This window comes from Apodemus sylvaticus, chromosome 15 (genome assembly GCF_947179515.1).
Source record: "Apodemus sylvaticus chromosome 15, mApoSyl1.1, whole genome shotgun sequence".
Classification (NCBI taxonomy): Eukaryota; Metazoa; Chordata; class Mammalia; order Rodentia; family Muridae; genus Apodemus; species Apodemus sylvaticus.
Genome location: NC_067486.1, coordinates 56,675,517 through 56,697,485, shown reverse-complemented (window position 1 = coordinate 56,697,485; position 21,969 = coordinate 56,675,517). Strand labels below are relative to the sequence as shown.

At 39.4% G+C, this 21,969-nt stretch overlaps 1 protein-coding gene across 10 annotated transcripts in view; it reads left to right on the top strand.

Moving 5' to 3' along the window:
- The window catches only part of Zbtb20 (zinc finger and BTB domain containing 20), a 786,764-nt gene that overhangs the window by 641,648 nt on the left and 123,147 nt on the right, over positions 1-21,969 (top strand). The window contains exon 1 of one of the 10 annotated variants that reach the window (XM_052158182.1): positions 12,857-13,221. The exons of 8 other annotated variants lie outside the window; for them this stretch is intronic. The gene's annotated coding sequence lies outside the window, so the exon portion shown is untranslated. Of the gene's footprint in view, positions 1-12,856; positions 13,222-16,701; positions 17,829-21,969 lie in introns of those variants that run through there. One more of the 10 variants, XM_052158183.1, reaches the window with a different exon arrangement.

Below are 21,969 nucleotides of genomic sequence, written 5' to 3'. Positions count from 1 at the left end.
GCCTCGAGCTGCATCTAGCTAGCCTATAATTTTTGTTCTTATTTTATATTTGATCTGTGGAATATTTTAAAATAATTAGACCCAGCTTTTAAATACAAAGAGATTTCCAAAATATCCAGATTTTTCTGGCTTCTCTCGAAAACTTGAAGATCTGGCAGCATTTGAGCCGCATCCGCACGTGGCACCAGCACCGGAACGGAGTGGCAGCTGCTCCCTTCAGACAAGCCGTGTTCTCTCCAGTTTGACATCTCCATCGCTCCATATTTATGTCACACCCACTTCTCTCGCTTTCCCTACCACCATGGCTGAGTTCTAAAGGACTGAACCTTCCTTTCATCGCAGTGGTTGGGTGAAGGCGTTTTACCTGGCTGTAGTATTATTAATGCTCTCAAATTGTTCCACTAAATAAGACTGATGCAAAGGCTTTTCTGAGTATGATACTCAGAAAAAATACAAATAGGGCCATGCAATATTATATATTGATAAATTCACAGAATAGAATACCATTTAGGATGTTAAATATATGCCTCAAGAGAATGCAGGTTACAAAACAAAATGTACAAGATTTCTGCTTTATAGGATAAAAATGTACATGAAAAGGCTAAAGAGATATGTGAGGGAAGTGTAAAATGCATGTACTATACAAACATGCTTATAAACAGAGCTCAGAAGCCCAAGCACAGCTCTTGGCGCTCTCCTGCGCGGCTTCCGCCATTGATTTTGACCTAGAGTTGAAGCTGATTTCCAGTTCTCTAGCTAAAGCTGGGTTTTCTTTTCTTGCCTTTATTTTTTATACATGGATACAATAAAAATAAGATTCCTATAGTTGTTTTAATTAAGAGAAAAGTTATTCTTGTTTGCCTACATACTATATTGCCAACAAGTCAAAACAAGAACCCCGTTCATTTCCTGTGGTGGCCTTGAATCTGCTTGTTCTGCCAAAGCACCTTTGGACGACACAAAGAAATTACTCAAATGCAAAAAAAAAAAAAAAAAAAAAAAAATTGAAACAGAAAATAACACATTACAATAACTTAACACAAACTCTTAAAGGCCACAACCTAAACTTATCACAGTAAAGATGCACCAGTAAGAAGCAGTGCTTCTAGGTAGAAGGCAGCTAAGCTAAGCATGTATGGAAATTCTACTGATCCTAATACTTAGCACAATGTCTGGCAGATAGGAAAGGATCAAAAAATTGCTAAATAAAATTCAAATAAATTCATACTCCTACCAAGGAATAATTTTAACATTTACATGAAGAATCTCACTCATCTTTTAAATAAAAATAAAATAATGATGTTTGAATTTTACTGACTACTCTTAAAGCATCAATATCATGCCTCCAAGCTAGTTTAATACAGTTTTTTTTTTACTGTATTTAGCTTATAATTTTGTTTCTGCATGAGCCTAGAGAAAGAATAAGGAAAGGAAAAAAGAGATAGTGTTTTCAAAGATGAGCTTAATAAGGAAGACTCTAGCTCTTCAGTATACCTGGCAGTGCCAGCTTCACTGTTTCTGACTTGGCTCTGGACCACCAACCTCTATTTGTTGTAGCACTCTTTACTTTTGTGCTTCCGAACCTCTGTTTCCATGGTTCACCAGTTCATCTCGTGGTCCTTCTTGCTGTTTCATCCATGTCCCCTTCATCGGCCCACAGATGCAAGGCTTCACCGTCCCTCTCTATTCTCCTGGAATCTAAGCAGCTTTTCAAACCTTCTCCTGAAATATCTGAATCTGATACCAACCTATAGATTCTGGAAGCTTCCTACAGAAAACTGGATATTTCCAACTGGATGTTCTGTCCCTGGCATCTCCAGCTCCTGCTCTTCATCTGTGAGTGGGCTAGAAGCTAGTCAGGTCAATCCCAAACGCCTTGTCTACTTCCCTTCCCTCTTGCCCCGACTTACTCCAAATCCCTTGCCTAAACCACACCCCTCCATTTCTAATTGTTGAGATTCCCCCCATATTCTAAAGTCCCTCTCATACACTTAGTCTTCTTTGATATTTCTCAAGAAATGAACCCTACAGAATTGTATTAGCCAGTCTTATGATTCTTTCCTGTTTGTTTTAATCATGTGCTGGTTATATTCTAAGTATAAGGTTATTGATTTCTTACTGATCTTTGGAGCTACTGGGTCCTAGTATGGCCCTTTGCTCACAGTAGACATTCATTCAATATGTATTTAATTAAGTTAAATTTATATACATGTTAAATCTTGATTAATAGAGAAATCCCGCCTTGCACAAAATATCTCCTCTTTGTTTTAATATCTTGTTGGGTATTTTCTTTGCTTTAGATGTGAGGATTTTCTCTAAATTTTTGGTTCCTAAAAGTAAACTGTTCACTCAGTAACATTTCAATTTTGCTCCTAACCAAGAGGTAGTGATCGTCTCCTAAAAGAATAAGATATGTGTGTTGTGGATGGTTAAGACTCAGAAAGACACTGTGAAAAAGGAAGGAGCTTGGACTTTAGTCCTTAACTGATTGAGTGCCTGATTTATTTCATCTGTAAAACTACGATACCAGTAAGTTCTACATTGTAAAGATGCTATGAGATGCAGCCAAATAGATGTAAATTATTGAGAATAATACCTGACACATTGTAAATGCTAATAACTAGTAGCTATCATAAAATAGTCATGTTTGGTTTTAATATGTGGGAGATATATATATATATATATATATATATATATATATATATATATATATATATATACATACATATAATATGTGGGATATATATATATATATATCCCACATATTAAAGGATATATATATCCTGGTGATACAGGATGAGAATAAGAGACCAAACATTGTCAGACAGGCCTAGTGTAAAGTACACCTCTGCTGCCACCTAAGTGTGCAGGTTGTAGATTCTTGGAACCTGTAAGAACCTCTGTGGCTTTCCCTGGAAGCAGGGGTCGCTTGCCTCTCATGTCTGAGCTGAGGGCTGAACTGAGGAAGTCTAAGACTGACTTTCTTCTTGTGCAGATTTCTATCCTCTTCCTGAACTTCACATCCATTTTCTTGACAAATTCAATTTCAGGGTTGTTTTTTTGTTGTTGTTGTTTTGTTTTGTTTTGTTTTGTTTTGTTTTGTTTTGGGGGGGGTTGTTGTTGTTCTGAACAAACTTAGAAGAAATGACTGGCACTATTTCAGAAAAGTGGTGGCAGCACAAGCTACTAATTTCAAATTATTAATAATTTAATATAATAGTGAAAAGTTTAAATATGTACCAAGCCTAATGGAAAACAAATACACACCAAACTGTAGCTAAATCCTTAATCTAGAACAAACTTACTGTCCAGTCAGAATTATTATTTTTTCTTTCTTTCTTTCTTTCTTTCTTTCTTTCTTTCTTTCTTTCTTTCTTTCTTTCTTTTTTTTTCAAAATGTCTTCCACCTATGGGAATCATTATACCAATGAAATTTTAGAAGTGGTAGTTTGTTTACATAAAGGAAATTTGATTGTTTTTAATTGAAAAAATTATCTTCTACTTAGTCCTATTTGAAGGAATTTGTAAGAGTTCAGGAGGGAAAGAAAAAAAAAAAATCCAGTCCTTAAAGTATCTATCAACTCCAGGCCATCTGTGTCTGAAAAGAGAAAGCAGTAACTATCCCTTCGAGTGTTTAGCCTTGTTCTTGCTGTGCTGTGATGTGCCACCTAATGCTCCAGGGGACCTAAAGCAAGTGTGACAAATGCAACCAAAAGTCTCATGCAAATGAGCCTCTTACCAGCATCTGAGCGTCAGTCCACAATGGCCTCAGGAAATCCCCCCAGCTAGTCTCATCCTCTTATCCACTACATTCTCTGACTCAAAAGGAAACCTCACTTCACCTCCTTGACCAGAATTGAGCAGACATTGATTTGGCTACCTGGTGCTTTATTTATTCATTCATTAGTCTTCACCATTTATATTCCAGTAGAACAAAGGAATATATCTTTCTTTGCATTAATTTTAAGGATGTGCAAATGTATGTCTGTCAGAGTATGCATATTTATGTTTATGTAATTTTATAAATAGCTTGCTTCAACTTAAAATATTTCCAGTCAAAATTATAGCACATAGAACCTCACGGTCAAGTCATTGTACAGAATGACTGTACTTGACACATTAGTTGAATTCATAAGAATCTTGCACACAAAGTGAGCATTTTAAAAGAGAAACATGCTTTCTATTCACTTCTATAATTAGTCGGGTTAGGTGTCACATGGGAAAAATAAGTGGCCCAGTGCATATTTTTTTTAAAAAAATTAAGAATTGCAGCTCTCACTTCAGTGATAATGATGCATTTATCTATAGACAAGTTATGTGCATTAATTGCCCCCAAGAAAAGCCAATAAGAAGTGAGTCCAATTAAACAACAGATAGTGCGGAAGCAAATGCTCTATATAAACCACTGGTGGAAACTCCAAGAATATAAGTCAGGGCTTGTTCTCCTAGTTGAGAATACACAACAGAAAGAGTAGGACTGAGTACACAAACACTTAAACAACAGCTTATGATATTCAGATGTTTTCTTTGCAGAATTACATTAATGATTTATAATAAAATATACCATAATTTCCTTTCTATTTACAGGACTCAGAGTGGGTACCACATTCTTATATAGTTGCCTAAACAGGATTAGTGTGGGAGCTTTTCATCTGAACACAGAATACAGATTTCTTTAAGCAATTTGACTAGTTAAAACAGTAACTGCTTTAGGGCAAAATGCATGTGTCTATTCTTTTAAATTGACTTTTAAAGAGTGATTGTCTTTGCTCCAAACTTTCCTACAGAAACACTTGTTGAGCTAATGAACATTTCTACATATATCTTTGGTATTAACATTTCTAAATAGACCTTTGATACTAAGCAATGGAGGAATGGCCTTTGTAGATATTTTTAAACCCCAGTACCAACTTTGGGTACCATGCTTTCTTCAAGTTTGTAATGCTGAATTTATTTTTACTTAGGGAATCTTTTCAATTTGTCCAAAATGTAACCATTATAAATTCCTCAGCACTGTCTGTTTAGCATGCAACTAATCATGATCAAAGAGAGATAACATTGGGGACTTAAAGAAAATACATCCATAATTACCATTTTAGTTTTAACCTAACAGATTAGAATTGTTCGGAGGGACCATTGATGTATGAACAACAACATGTGAAAACATATATAAGCTAGCATTCCCAGTGTGCTATACATACCTTCACTCTCCTGCTGAAGAGTAAGTAATCAAAATAGCAGCGCCATCCAGGACCCATAGTTCACAAAGCATCCTAGATAGATCATCCATTTTAATTCTTAGAACAACTAGTAAGTTTGCCAAAGCACATGGTACCAGCATTTTACAAGTAGAAAGTCTGTGAGGTTTAAAAGAACAGATGATGTGCTTGAGGACACAAAGTTCTTAAAGGGGGCCTCTGCCCCTCCCCACTCACACACGGACAGGCTCAGCAGAAACAGAGACCCAACATGAACCTTTGCCATACCACAGCGATCCTGCAAGGCATAGAGGAACTACCACAATGTGATGGGAGGCTTTACTCTTCAGAGGAAGGAAGCTTCCTCAGGCCACAGGGGTATGTGCTATAATTCCATGCAAGAAGGGGAAGGAAAAGATATTTAGCTACCTTGTATGAGGTGTTTTTTCCCCACTTAAAAATAAACCTTTGTAAATAAGGAGTTCATGTTACTCAAATACTGACAGAATCCTGATGGTTTCTTGCAAAAAGCACTATTATATATAATGTGGTTGTATTAGTCCTTTACAACCTATGAAGAATGTAGACTTCTGTACCTAAAAAGAATCTCAATCCTAATTTGAACAATCCTTCCCACCTATTAGGATTTATGCCTTTTCCATTAAAAAATTAAGTGAACACAATCAGTTTGGTTTCCCAGAGCATCTGTTTCAAAATAGAAGTACTAGTGATAATGGACTGCTGTGCTAAACAGTGTGACCAGGAAAGTAAGGAAGAGGCATGGATTGCAAATCCCACACCTTGGTCTTTTCTTGTCAGTACAGAATGCAAAGCTGTCACTAAATCCTGTAGTCCATTGAACAGGGAGAGCTTCGAATCAAAAACCTCAGCACCTAGTCCTAAAATCCCTCGAAGCCAGGGCCTCTTACTTAGATCACATCCCGCAGTGCAGTTGTGCACAAACATCCAGTCATTGAAACTTGAAACTTCCTAAGCCTTTTATCATTACTGTCCTAGAGCCTATGTCAATGTGAAATATCAAGATGTTCTCAGCACCTTGGTCCTAGAACACTCACAGTCCAAATTGCATTTCTTCCACAATAAATAATTCCGAGGTATGAATTTTTTATATCTATGTTTTAATAACTTCTTTTGCATAAATGGAACTTGTTCTCCCTTATTGGTGATGAGATTAAAATCATGGTCCAAGGCCACGTAGCCAGTTTTTAGAGCCACAGCCGAGGCTAATGGATAACCTCACAATCCAACGTGGTTTTTCTTAACCTTGTTGGAACTTCACTGTCATTTACCCAGTTGACAGTGGTTCTCATCTGGACTTTAAAGCCACCTAACGGGCTTACCAAAAATAGATACTCTGGCATCTACTACTGAGCATCTGATTGAGCAAGCCTAGAGAAAGGATTATACTTCTAGCAGTTTGTAACCAACACTGCCGTCTCTGTCTAGGGAGCGTTCTCATAGGAGCGCTGACCAACAGACTGCAGGAGTAACTGGATGGCGGGGATGCAGTAGGAGAAGAGGTTAGCTGTAGGTGTGCTGCCTTGAGCTGTTTATCTCTCTGTTTCTGACCTCCACTGGAAAAGAACAAAACAAATATGGAGAGAGGAAGAAAAAATACTTCAGCATTTTGAAAGAGTTCAGGCCTCCCGGTCCTCAAAAAATGGACATCAAGGTGTTAGAGAGATGGCTCCGAAGTTGCTCTTCCCTAGAACCCAAGTTTGTATGTCAGAACCAACATGGCCAGGTCAGAGTGTCACACCCTCCACGAGGTTTGTGATGCCATCTGTGGCCTCTGTGAGCACCTGCACACACGTGGCACAAACAGAAGCACATACACATAAAGAAAAGTAAACAAAAAAGAATTGGATGCATATCCTCCAGCTCCCCCCGAAACTGGAATGACCACTGTAAAGTACCTAGAAATGTGAGGCCCAGCTCTCAGCCAGTGCCTTACCAGGATCTTCAATGGACCCCTTCACTACATGTTTTAGGTATATGGCTTTATGGGGATCTAGAAAGGAGTTCTTAGAGTGAAAAGTAAAAGCTCATCAATGATTTGTCAGCCAGGCATTGTGACTAGTAAAGTGTCTTGTAACATAAGCCCAGTTTGAACCAACAAAGTAATATATCTACCAAAATTAATTTTTAAAAAAGAGCTAAGAATTTTCAGTTATATCAAGAGATAACATCCAGACTAAAGTAGCTGATGGTGCCTATATTAATTTCCTGGGATTTTATAAGAAATTACCACAAGCCTGATAGCTTAAGGCCATGCATATTTATCCTCATTACAGTTCTGAAAGCAAAAGTCTGACTGCACTGTCAGGGTGGCTCTGCCTAGAGCCCATTCACTGTGGAGATTCTAGGAGACAGTCCACTTTCTTGCCTTTTCTGTCTTTTGAACACCTCCACACTCCTTGGCTTATGACCGCTCTCTTGGATAGCTCCAACTCCAACTTCTTTTGCCAGTACGTCAACTGACTGGTCCTCCTACCTCTTTCTTATGAGAACTTGTGATTGTATTTATAGTCTACCTAGGAAATCCCAGATAATCTCCCCATCTTCACAGTGTTGATTTAATTGCATCCACAAGACCCTCTTGGCCGTACAAAGTAACCTACAAATTCTGGGAATTAGGATATGGGTGTATTATGGGGCTGTTCATCACTCTGTCTAGCACAGGTCCTTTGCAGTATGTTCATAAGACTTAAGTTCAGAGTTATCTCTCTCTTAGCACCAGAATTTAAGAATTTATACAAAAGAACAGAGAAAAGGATTGTGTAGTGAAGACAATGAAAGCCATCTTGCTAAGTATGGGCAGAGCAAACATGGAGAGGGGCAGGTGGATAACTCCCAAGGTGGGCACTTTGATCAGTTGTTTGACCAAAAGCTTATCAGAAAAGTTACCTCTGCAACTTAGCTTTCCTCTGCTACAGAGAAAGCTTCTCCTTAAAACCTTTTTCTTCTCTCATATCACTCGAATGCATTTTAAAACCAAGGACTTGCTTACCATCTATAATATTCAGAATGAGTATTGTCCACTTTCTCTTCTAATTCAAGATTGGCTTAAGTTTTGAATGTGGAATATGTTCTCTAAGGACTTCTGTACAAAATACTGGTGAGGCTATAAAATAAATAAACAGCATGAGTACTTTCATTTGGCTAATTCTTAAATATCCTACTGAATAATATTATTTACAGCATCAAATTGCTACTGTTAGGGTAATATGTTTTTTATATTTTTTATATATTTTATATTTTAATTATAAAATATAATTTTTATATTTTATATACTGGCAACAAAAGGCCAAGATATAAAACATTGTGCTAAGAACTGTGGAAATAGTTGGTACTTACAACTTTCATGGATGTTGTCTACCAGTGTGAGTGGTAATCATGTGAGGCAATATATTAAATATGCCGAACAAAATGGTAAGACTTGGTCCCACAGAGGTCAGTCTCAAAGTATGAGTAATAAGAAGACTGTCACTGATAGATGACCAGTGCCAAAGACATGAGGACAGGCTGTTTGTTTGTCTATAGTATTTAGGCCTGGCTTCAGATGACATCATGGAATTAACCTTTAGTTCTCAAAAGGAAATAAGACTTACTTGTTTGATACCAGTCTTCCTATAGTGTTCGAGTCTCCATAAATGCAGACTTTTATGTGGCGATTCACAGAGGACCACAAGAATCACTTAAAGGATATTTATAAGAAGGAAGACTAAGAGCTAAACCAGAAAAGGTGCTTGAAAGTAAATCAAATTCTGGCATATGCTGAGTTATGGCATTTATTATTATGTGCAGAGAATTTTGAACTAAAAGCTGGAGAAGCAAAGGTCTAGAAACTCTCATGCATAGTAAATAAATTAACCCCTTTTTTGTTTTCCATATGCCTTACATTGGTGATTTTTTTATGTAGTACACACCAATAAAGTGTGATGTACCATGTGTGAAGCTATTTACTTGTGCATGTGACTAACTATTCTAATGAGAACTGTATGGGTAAACTATATGTTCAGTATTTAGTCCTTTTGCCTACTCTGAAAATATTAGAAATTTCATTGACATATTTATGCTTAAAATATGCCTGATAAGGAAATTATTTTATCCTAAGCAGGTCATCAGCTCTTGAAATATATTTTTCATATATATATATATATATATATATATATATATATATATATATCCTGTCACCAAGGAAATGGTTTAATAATCTGTTTATTTGACTGCCAAATAAAAAATTCTGGCTTCAACTAGTTATCTTTGTTTCATAATGACTTTCATTTTTTCCTTGTTCATTTATTTATTACATGTCTACTATACACTGCACATTTAGTGTGGAGGGGAAAGCAACATCCTAAGTGATTATGCAAACCTTGAATATAACTACATGTTTGTGTGTGTTCATATGCTTTTTAAAAGAGCACGTCTGTGACAGGGAGTGACGGATAGCATTGTCAGGGGAAAAATTAAAGAGACACGATGTAATTATCCAAGCTGGAATTAAGCCAATTAATAACCTGTGTGCTAACACTACCCTCAAAGTGCTAAAAATACCATCAGTTACTTAAATGCCCTGGGTGGCCATAGTCAGCAGTCTTCATCTCAGCCAGCCCTAGCACTGTGCCAGGGCATGTGCCTGAGAGGCACTGACAGCACAGTCCGAGCTCCAGGTCCTCCAAAGTGATGGCAGTGAGACTTACGTTATTCCTAATGGCATTTTTAGATACACTTTATTCATTGCTGTTCATTTAACCTACTAGTTCGTGAAACTACTAGGTGCAGGGCTAGCACTGGTGCTGAGAACGCAGGCTTAGGGTCATGTTGCCTGTGTTTAATCCCAGCTCTATTTGCAGCTCTTTAACTTAGCAAATTCCATGACCTCACTGTACTTGAGTCAGTGAAATGGAGGCACTGGAGTACCTAACTCAGTGATGCTGTGACAGTAATTCCTAACAGAGTGCTGAGCCCAAGCAACTGTCCTAGAATATACTGGCTATCGCCTTTATTGTGAACCAGGAAGTATTTCTTGAATTTGGGACTACTGAGATTTCCTGGCCTTCAGATGACCTAACATGTTGCAGGTTGAGAGTTTAGAAATGTGGGGTTCTAAACTTCATTGATCTCTATTGCCAGCCCTTTCTAATAAAAGTCTCCATCTTCGAACTTAGCTTTCTTGTCTGGTCTTATGTCCTGAACCGTCAGGCTTTGAATAGAAAATACCCAGCACATCCACAGTTCATAATGTTGCGTATTTAGACTTTCTCAGTAACGGCCAGGTAGCTATAGATCTGTGGTCATTGCTTCTATTCATCTCTGCCATACAGAACTAGTCCAGGAACATCACATTGTACAGATGGGAAAACTGAGGCTCAGAGCAAAGCTGTGTCTCATGAAATTTTATAAAGTTGTGTTTGCTGTGCAGTGTGTGGCCCTCATATGCAGTGTGCCGGCAGTCGTTTATAAACACCTCCCTTCCCTGCTTTGGGCTTCTCCTAACATATACTTTAGGCCTGGCAGAGGATCAGCCAGTGTTAAAATCACTCCTTTCTTTCCATCACCTCCAAACTGGCTTGGACCTTGTATTTTCTGACTAGGCACAGCAGCTATTGGTAAAGAGGTCAGTGTGCAAATGAACTAAATCACTTTGGCTAGGACTTCTTTCAGATGCCTTGCTCTTGAGTGAGTTCCAGGTGCCTGACATTTCTTTCGGTTTTCTTCTCTCACCCTAAGTAGAGCCGTCGTTACTGAAGCGTGACTGACAGTTTTGCTTTTATACACATCATGATTCTTGTTTTAGGACAAGAGGCTTAATCTCTCCAGTAACATCTGATGGCACTGTTCTTTTTATAAGCACCTCCTCCTTTTAAAACATGTACCCTCAATTTTCTGTTGTCAAGAGAGAGCTCTGTGCAAAGTGTGATCCTGTGTCCCCAAAAAGATACAATCAAATTCATGAGCAAATAATACAATTGCCCCTTTTATTTTTGGTGGCTTGTTTTCTATTGAAATATATCAGAAAAGTTGTCCATAGTTAATCTTGTAGATAGAAAATCTCATTAGTAATTTAAAACTATAATAAACTGAAAGACTCAATCTCTTTCACCCACACTGTGCCCGTATTTTAGAAATGTGCTGTATGAAAAAGCCACATCTTTTTACCTGGTGGCCATAGCAGATGATTTTTACCAAGGAAGTTGTAAACTCTGGGCGAGGTCTTTGCAGATCAATTCACTGACTGTGTTAGCTTAATGTAACACAAGCTATATCTTGCTCAGACGGGACCCCCATAATGTTACATTTCTGTTTTACTCTGAAAATGAACAGAGAACTTCAGTCTCTTATGCTTACCATTCAAACTGAACCAAAAGATTATTTCCCCTTGGATATAGACTTTGGGGGGGGGGGGGATTTTGCACTAATTGTTTAGATGGAGGAATCTTACTACTTTGAAGGCAAGAGTGATTTTCGTATCTGTTGGGCCAAAATATTTAAGGAATTCTAGTCGTTCGGTGATATGTGAAACAGCTTACCAGGCTTTTAGAACTCTGAGTTCTAGTGTTAACACAGTTATTGCCTTTTTGTGATTTATTGCTCTGAGTTCCTGGGCCTCAGTTTCCTCCCTCACTGATTTAGGGGTGGGAGAGGCCCATCTCTAGGTCTTTTCCAGTTTTGTATTCTCTGGGTCTGCAAATCGCCTTCAGTGTCTGCCGTAGTCTGCCTTGCCAGCTCTGTTTGTCACAAAGATTAATCCATTTTAACTGTACCTTCGAGTGCACCCGGGAGAGGAGGATGGATGGATGCTTGTGCACCGATTATGGCATCAGAACTTTTGCCTTTTTAGACAAGATTGTGCCATGCCTAAAATCTGTCTGCCTGTCTGTCTGCCCACTGACTTGTCTGTGCTGCTCTCTTGCCATGGTGCCTCTTTTGCCAGCATCCATCTCCCTCCAAGATCTAGATTCGGCATCTGACTGTACCTGTCTTGTTCTCTGCAGCATCTGTCTGCTACACTCCTAGACCATCGTTAATAAACTTTCACACATGACACACAAACCCCCAATATGCCGGCACCTGCTTACAAATATCTACATTTTCTAAAACTAGGGGAGAAAACTGCATTTTTTTTTTAAAAAAGACCTTTATCTAGTGCCATTTGTATCTGCACTTTTTGTTTAGTTGTAAGTTTTAATAGTTCCCCCTTTGAGGGTTTGTCAGTACGAGCAGTATTGCTTATCAGAACACACCAACAGTCTTTTTGTAATATTCGCTTTCCCCTCTGGTTCAGCCGAGCCTGCTGACAGATCATTCAAATTCAATTGTTTTATGTCTAAGCCGAACAGCTAATTAAAGTAGGGATGATTAACCTGACTGGCAGTGTCGCTCTCCCTCTTGCGCTCTCTCTCCCTCTCCCTTTCTCTCTCTCCCTCCCTCCTGTTCCAATCAGTCTTTTTCTCACACACTCTCTCTCCTCTCGGTGTGTCTCTGTCTCTCCCTCTCTCTCTCCTCCCTCTCTCTTCCTCTCTCTCAGTCTCTCTCTCCCTCCCTCGTTTGCGCTCTCTCTCTCTCTCTCTCTCTCTCTCTCTCTCTCTCTCTCTCTCTCTCTCTCTCTGTCTCTTGCTCTACTGTTTTTTTTCCCTCTCTCTCTCCTAAACGTGGTCTGCTTGCTGATGGCAGAATGGCACTCGGAGATTTGTGCATTGTGTCTGGTTTCCTACGGGCAGGCTGACCCAGTGCCTCCAGGGACTTATCAATAGACCACTCAGAAGAGACACAGACAGGAGAGAGGAGGAGGGGTGGGGGGAGAGAGAGAGAATCAATATCAAGAATAGAAGGAGCTCCGAAGCCATTTTTTTTTTAAAGAAGTATCGGGACTTGGGAGAGGGTGACAAAGAAGGTTTTTCAAAGAGGCAGTGGAGGAGGTTCTAATAAATTTGGAAGGAAACAGTTCCCTGTCTTGGGAAAAGGAGAACTCCTGACTGATTAGCATTCACACCAGGTATGAGATGTTCTACCCCTTATCACTGTGTCGCAACCGAGGTGGAAAGGATTTTTTTTAAGGAGACTGAGGGAGCATGTATGTTGCTGTGTTTGTTGTTGGGGGGTAAGAGGGGCGGCGTGAGAAGCTGTGGGCATTTGTGTATGGGAGCAGGGAGAATGGAAGCAGTACACGGGTGGGAGAGAGTATGGAGTGTGTTACTGTCTTCCCTGTCTTTGTGCACCCCTTGGGGGTACCCAAGTTCATTTCTAGCAGGTGGATTTAGACGGGAGTTACTTAACGCTTGACCGCCAGTTTTTAAAAAAAAAAAAGAAAGAAAGAAAGAAAAAGAAAAAACGCTGCTTCCTATGTCTGCTAAAAGGAAGCTCCAATTTCTCCTCTCTCTCTCTCTCTCTCTCTCTCTCTCTCTCTCTCTCTCTCTCTCTCTCTCTCTCTCTCTCCTCTCTCTCTCTCTCCCTCTCCCCCTCTCCCCCTCTCCCCCTCTCTCCCTCTCTGTCTCTCCCTCTCCCCCATCCGTCTTCCCCTCTCTCTTCTTTTTTCCTCTTCTAACCAGACAGCGGGAGGGTTCCTGGCTCCCAGCCAGCCCAAAAGCCTCTAAGTGTTTTGCACTTGTTTCAGGGAGTAGCTGCCCGGGGATTTTCAGCATTTTCACTGGAGAACAAAGAGTTCTTTACAAAGGGAAGGGGGGGCTTAATGTCTGATATATGTTTTTCTATTTTTATTAGTTTTTTTTTTTGCCTAAAAAAGAAAGAGACAGGAACAGAACATTACTCTATAAAGACACAAAGACATTCAAAAGAAACCTAGTTATCTTTTCTCTCCATCACCCCTACATATATACATGAAAAATTAAAAGGAATGACTAATTAAGTCGGCTGTGTTGCTCTTTTCTCCTCCTCTAGTCTTTCTAAATCCAACTGTTCTTCTGCCCGCTCTGCTCTTCTTCCTGCTCTCTGTAAAAGTTGCTCAGGGCGCGTCTTCTTTTACCATGTCTGGACCATGTTTGTGTCCCTGAAACCTTGTCGAAGAAAGAATGAGAGTCCATGAAATAATTAATTTAGTGGCAAGAACATCCTCTACTTTTGCCACTTGGGTAAAAAGTTAATTATGGAATTTGAGCTCCCAAAATACCAGTGGGGTACAGCAGTTCATTTGATCTCCCAAGTTTTTGCATCCATCTGTGTAAAGGGCATCTCTTGTGTCACTTGTCAGTTATAAAAAAAAGGTAGTGAGGGAGGAGATGTTTGTCGTTTATATTTTGTTTCTATGATATAAATTACCAAACCCCCAGAGAGATTACTCGTCCCATCTATGATACATTAGTTCAAGCAAAATATAGTCTAGACGGAGGTTTTTCAACAATTCTGGTTGCCACGTAGCTTTGTATTCTGTTTGATGTTTTGCCTATGCGTGTGTATTTCCACTATGAATTTGTGTTTGTAGCAAACATTCCAGAATGCTTATCACTTTCAAATTAATCCTCTAACAAAAGAAAAGAGAAATCAGGATGTGAACTGTCTGTACAACATATAGTGGCCAGTTTCCTCTCTAATGCGTGCTGACATTGTGAATTTACACTAACATCCTTGACTTACAATCCAGGGAAATGCTTTCTTTCTGAAAGTTCTACTCTTAATGTGTTTATATTTTGAGAGTCATTTGGTAATCTTTTGAGGTACATAATGGACACTAAACTGAGCAGAGGGGAAATAGCTACAAGCGCCACAAAACCCTGAAAATGCAGACTAGGCTGAGCACCTAACTGTGGCTCAGAGGGAGACAACTACAGCAGTTGTGCACTAGTTAGAAACTCTTTCCTTCTCCTCTTCCTCCCATGTATGGAAAAATAAAAATATTTGTTATCCCTGGGACCAGACTCTATCAGAAAAACTACAGGCACATATATTTTCCCCGTATGTATGACTTGTGCATCTATCTGTGTTTCCAAAGGGCACGGTGCTTATGGGGCAGAGGGCAACGCCTCACTAGTCAGCCCTCTGGGCTGGGAGGTCTGAGTGCCTTGTGTTTGAAGTAACTTGATAACAAGGAGTCTTTTCGGGAACCCTTCTATGTGTGTGCTCCTTCAGTAATGACCCTCAAATTAAACCTGGCACTGGGTGGCCGAGCTAGCACTTGACCTCATGGAAAGATACTACAAGTAAGGGAAGTTTGGGCAAATCCAAAATTTCTAGGGTAGGTCACTTGTCACAGTTACGTTTTCTTGAGGATAATTCGTGAATTAACACTTAAATGTCTATATTTTGGTAGAATTTGTAATGCTTTTAATGGTGCTTAGGAGCAAACGATCCTAAAATGAAAGTCAGTCACCAAAAATAAAAGAAACTAAGTCTTTAAAAAGTTTTAGCTTGAAGGCAAGAGGCTTGGGGATTTTTTTCTGCCCCTACCCACCCCAACCCCCACACACACTTTGCTCCGTTTCTTTTTCTTTTCTTCTCTTCCCCCCCCCCCTCCTGAATCCTTTTGTTGCTGCAGCTGTTGTACCTGCATATTTTGGTTTGTGTGTGTATAAGTGTACTCTCCTCACCCTTAATCTCTCTCCCTCTCTGCTGTTTGGGGTGGCCAGAGGATTTTCTGAGAGACAGAGGGACAACTGGGAAGGGGAAAGGCTGTTTCTGAACGCTGCACTCCCCCTCCCCAACTCAGGCAGCGTCAGGTCAGCGAGCTGTGCCTGCCAGTGGGAGTACAGTGAGGGCTGATAGCTGTCATTCTGAGATCCTTCCTTCCTTCCTTCGTAGATCTGACCTACGAGTAACAGACTCACAGTCGAGGAGAAAGGGGAGCATAGAGGAGGAAGAAAGAACGGCTCTTTGAGCTGGAATACACTGGCCCTTTCTTCCTGGAGGCAATCCGCTTTGGTTCTTGGCTACGTGTCCTGCACTATCAGATATCATATGACTTTTTATTTAGATTTCTTTTTGGAGAATGGCCTGTTAGGACTCTGTTTGTTTTCTTTTATTTAATTTCCTTCTCCCTTCACCCTCTAGTTTTGTGTATCTGTGTGTCAGAGTGTGTGCGTGCATGCATGTGTGTGTGCAATTTTTATCTTTGTTTTTGTTCTGTTGATCTGATGCTTTATTTAAGGACAAAGCTTTAATTATTTCAGTATAGTGGTTTAATCATTTGCCAGAAAAGAAACCTCATTCCAGGCTTTTGGAGGGGGTGAGGGTCCATTTTTAAACACATCCATTAACACAGGAGGCTGCAGCTCCTAATGCCTTCTGGTCAGACCCTGACCCACCCCCCACCTTCACTAACCCCCCCTCCTCAGCAGCGTGCACAGCAGCGTGAGGTAGGAAACACCTGTGCGGAGTTGTAAGGGAAATAAAAGTAGAGGCAACTTCTTCAAATCTGGGCTCCTGCTTTCACTTTAATAAACTTTTTTTTTCCGATCCTTGATTTTTTTTTTCTTTTTGGCACCTTCTGCTGAGCTTGAAAACATCAGAGATAGTTAAGGATGTGTCTGTGTAGCTTTTGTGAGGCCAGCTGAGCACCACTGGAAAGTGGAGCAGGAGTTGCAATCCATTCAGAGACTTAAGATTAAGTAAAAGGTTTAAATAAGGTCTTTGAGATCTGTGGGCAGTGCGTCCAGGGTTTGGTGATAGGTGCTAAATGGGGGATTTAGGTATTCAAAGCAGAGAAAGAGAAATTCCCAAACAGGAGAGAGACGGGCAGTTTTGCTGCAATTAGTACTTTTAAAACCTTAACTCAAATTTTTATTTTACGTATCTCAAAATTTAGCTGACCAGTGTGTAATCAGCTATCTTTCACGCGTGCTGTGCAAAACAATTATACTGACAAGTAGTGCTGAATTTACCCTATGATTTGATGTATTTCTTTTTTAATTTGGAAGACTTCAGATTTTGGTTAGACAAAAAGCATAACTTCTCTCGCTGTGCCGAAGTGTCTGTACATTATTCTTGCCTTGCTGAGCGTGCTGGATTCTGATTGTGTATGTGTGTGTTTGTGTTACAACACACAAGACTGCCTTAGAGATTTAGGTGACCGCTACATCCTTCAGACCTGTAGATTTTAGCTTCTTGTTTTTTGCTCTGAAATTATTTTTCATGGATCTTTAATGTGCAGTGTCTTTTTTATAACCAATGGTGAGTTTTGTTGAAACTTGAAGAGAAATTTATTCCACCCCTTTAAGAGTACCCAAAAGGGAAGGGAGAACTATTCTCTTTCGGCTCAAAAAAGATTTTTTTAAAACCTTTTCCCCCAACGGAAAACTCCAAAACAGCTCTGTCTCAGAACGTTAAACTTGGCATGGGTAAGAAATGTGAGTTTTGCTTTGTTTGAGGAAATTTGTTTTCAAGACAACAATGTTATAAATATTTTTAAATTGCCTGCTGAGCATGCGCTGTCTCTGACTTTATTCATAGTTTTAAATACACACCAATGCAATCTTCTGAATGGCCACAGGTAAGGCTGTCGGTTTGTGGGATTCTTCTCTGAGGCACCTTCAGTGAGTCTCCTCAGTTTTCCAGAAGGGAAAAGGGCAGGAGCTGAGTTCAGACCTGGATATCCTTCTAACTATCATAGAGAAAAAGTGAATTACCCACTAAGGCTTGCACACTGTACTTAGGGTAAGTACTATTCAACTTTTCTTTCCTGTATGAGTTGCCTGCCTTAACTTTCTGGCTTATGACTAGCAGAGTAAATGGGGGGGGGGGGGGTTAACTCTAGGAGGAATTTGACTGAAACAGAAGATTTGCAGATTTAAAGGGGTCTATTGTGCATGAATTTAGGGATCCGCGAATTTTCCAGTGAAATGCTAGCAGCTCGGTGCTTACAGAGCGAAGATGTGCTAGTCTGAACATGTCTGAGCTCATCTGGAATCGAAAGCTAAATCTAGGTGGGCCTCTTATAATACCAGAAAGGGAACACATGTGTCCTTTGTACAGGCATTTTTCTCTTTTAAGCCAGCCTTCCAAAGGCAAGTGACAAAAAGAATTGGACTGGCCTCTTGCTCAGTTGGTCCTGTACTTTCCTTCTGCAGATACACACCCAGGTGTTCTTGCTTGTTCTGTGTGTTGTCATAGCTGCTGAGGTACAGTTTCTCCAGTCAGGGGTGGAAACACTTCCCATTTCCAGAAAGCTTTATCTCCATCCTCGGGCGAAGCTGTCTCATGTAGGCATCTTCTGAGGTCTGCACTGTAGCTCTCAAGCCTCACAGCTCCCATTGATTCCAGAGTATAGTTGTCAGTAGCTCGCTGTTATAGTCATGGTGGAGATTTTTTTTTTTTTTATTTTGGGAGGCCTTTTTAAGTATTCAAACAAGTTACCGTCGAGGATGAAATTTCTCATACTTGTGACTTGGAAGTGAACTTGTCTTCAAAAGATTTGTAAAACAAATCTAATTAGCCGTTTGGATTTTGTTGTTGTTGTTGTTGTTCTGTTTTGTTTTGTTTATGTATTATTTTATGAATTTTAAACATTATAATAAATGTGAATGATCAGTTTTTTAACAAAACATATTTTGCTATGCAGTGCTTTTCTAATTCCATCTTCTTTGTGTGCTTTAACATCAAATTTGAAACTTCAATGTGTTTAAAAAGAATTATTAAGAAGCCTATAGGTAGCTTGTTAATATTTTTAATACCCACTTTGAAGAAATTCAGAGTTTTAACTTTCTTTCAACATGCTACCTTTCATTGCCAATCGGTATAACTTTATGCAGGGCTGTGTGTGTGTGTGTGTATGTGTGTGTCTGTGTGTGTGTCTGTGTGTGTGTGTCTGTGTCTGTGTATAGGTATATATAAACATATTAATGCATACTTGCATATACAACAAAAGATATACAAAGACACTTAATATTTATGTTAATTCTAATTTTACATAAAAGAATCGGTGAACTTTTATCATTTTTCTGTAATTTTAAAATCCTATAAACTGTTAATTCTATCTGATTATTATGTTTATAAATATGTATTTATATTCTTGTACATTGCCTTAATTTATACTTTATAGGTCTTACACATTCCTGCATTTTATGTAGATATATTAATGCTGAAGTTTATTCAGACTCCACTTGCTGTGTTCCACATCCCTTAGTGTGTTAACAAGTGGTTTTGGTTTTTTTGTTTTGGTTTGTTTTTTTGTTTGTTCTTTGGTTTGGGGGTTTTATTTATTCTTCTCTAATCTAGACAGAGTATATGTTTCTATATGTCACTAGTATTCTAAGCAGGAAACGTATAAAGCTATGATCTCCTAGAGAGCTTTCAGGTAAACAGGAGATACACTCTTTAGCTTGCTTCTCTGTATCCATTTGTCCATGCTGTCTCATCAGCAACCCTGAGAAAAGCAGCGCTAGTTAGTATGACACAATGAGTTTCTTGATCATAGATCCAGAAACGACCAAAGAAAATTGTGGCATATATGGAGGAACATGCCAAGACCTTCTCCAATAAAATCAGCTGGTTTATGCCTTTTTTTTTTTTTCCTTTGAATTTTTGCTTGTTACTTTTTGGCTTGCTGGAGCATTTCCCTATAATCTTAGGAAGCCACAGCAAATTCCCAATGCCACAGCAACACTGTGCAGCCAAGGAGGGGGCCCAGAGAGCTGATCCTGGGGGCTGGAGCCTCTCAGCATCGTACAAGGTGGGGAGTAAGGAGGCCACCCCTTTCTCTGCATTTTCCTGGTTTATTCAGTCTGCCAGGGACAGAGATTTTCTTCGCATGTCTTTCCTTCACCTACTGGAGGCTTTCCCTTCAATGCCAATGGCTTTCTATTGCTTCTGAGAGATAGTTCACATGACAGAGCACCCATTTCTATTCTATATTAAAACATGGACAGCTTTGAAAACTGGGAAGGACAAAGGAAGAGGGTCTTAGGGCATCTGGGAAATATCAAAAAGAGCATTGGGCTCACAGCTAGTTCTTTCGATGGTAGATGGTAACTTCTCTGTTGTCTCCAGGGCTTCTCAGTGTTAAAGTACTGAAGGGGATAACTATAGGGTGCAAAGTAGGATCTAACTGATTCAGTAGATGGAGCTCTTCCCCCTAAGTCTGTATTTAAATTAAGGTCCCACTGCTGTTGCTGGGACTCTGTTTTAAGGTGTATCATGATACACACATAAAACCAAAGCTTGTGTAGCTGCAGGAAGAGTTGTCCTGGCACTTTGTAAAGACATGGAGCATGTGGTCTGAAACACAGCCTGCAGGGGAGCAGTAAGGAGAGAGTGGGAAGTGAAGCTCACCTATCTGAACACTCCGAAGTGTGAAGTGAAACCTGAACGGTTTTCATACAAGGGACTGGTACTTTATAGACTGGTAACTGCAAACCTAGAAAAACAGATAAAGTGTACAGGGTTTGGCTGTGTTTGTGACAAGCCTTTCAAGCTATTTGGGCTGTACGGCTTCCTTTTATTTGACTCCGCAAAGGAGTCTTAATGCTGAAATGCAATTGTTTCATCTAGTTAGTCTAGAGAATCTGACGAAAATGCCACAGTTCTGAATTGTGGCAGTTCTGTGGACAGCAGAGCAGATTTGTAAGGTGCCTTTATAGGAGCAGAAATACCTTCAACAGTGGCCGAAAAATGGGTCGCTAGTGTCTGCTCTAATATAGAAAAAAATGCTTATTTATCAATTTTAAATTAATCAAAATTATAATCACCATAGCATTCTTGTCCCTCTGTATTATTTCAGCACCAGTACTAAGTTAGATCATTGTCCCTCCTTGGTGCCAGAGGTAAGGTAGATGTATGCTAGATGGAATAAATTATCTTCCTTGGTCTAATGTCTTCTCACAGATTGGAGGTATTATTGAGAATCTCTTGTTAAATCTCGATAAGATCATTTGGCCAAAATAGAATTGGCAATGGCCTTACTACCAAAAGAAATAGCATTTTTAAAGGCCTTGGATTTCCTTTGCGTACCACGTGTCTGAGTTTGATACAGTCCAGGAAAATAGAGAGGATGAGACAAAATTATTCCTAAGCAGCCGCCGTAGGCCAAACACTGAGACAGTGCCAACCCGGACCAATCAGGCGTGCTTCTCAGAAGATGCATGCTTTTGCTGAGTACTTCTGTGAAGAGAAGAGGGAGGAAGCCCTTGAAACTGCATCAGGATGAATGAGTCTTCACTAATTTCAGCAAAGTCCATGGCAGTGAATTTGATAACTTTCTGCTTCTCTAAAGTAGACATCTGATGCTCGCAGGCCAGCTGAGACTCCCTCCAGGTCGTACTAACACATCTTTTGAACAAAAGTATCTTTCTGAGTTTAAACAAGTGAAAAACTTCTCACAGAGAGCAAAGAGTAAAATTAATGGAAACTCAAAATCAATTCCAAACCCATTTCTGGCATGATGAGAGTAACATTTGTGCTGTGTTTAAAGCAGTTTAACACACGAAAATGATAAAATGATCAATATACTTAAAGCCAGAATTAACCAGGAGAGAACAATCTGCAATCCATTCCCAGTCCTGAAACTGTACGCTTTAGATTAAACATGAAAATAAATGAATATATCTTTTATAGAGTGGTACTGTAAGCCTTATAACATAAACAGCAATGGTGAGATGCCAGCTAACCAGTGTATTATTTAAACTATGTTTTCAAAGCTTGGAATAAACATTTCTGGAGCTAAAGTACTATGCATTTATTTATATGCATGCACATACCATGACCATAAAAAGAACGAAAGTTAAAAGGGATGTGCATTGTCAGTAGAGTGCATTGCCACTCCACAGTCTTATTGCTGCTATACAAGAAAAAAAAATCAGGC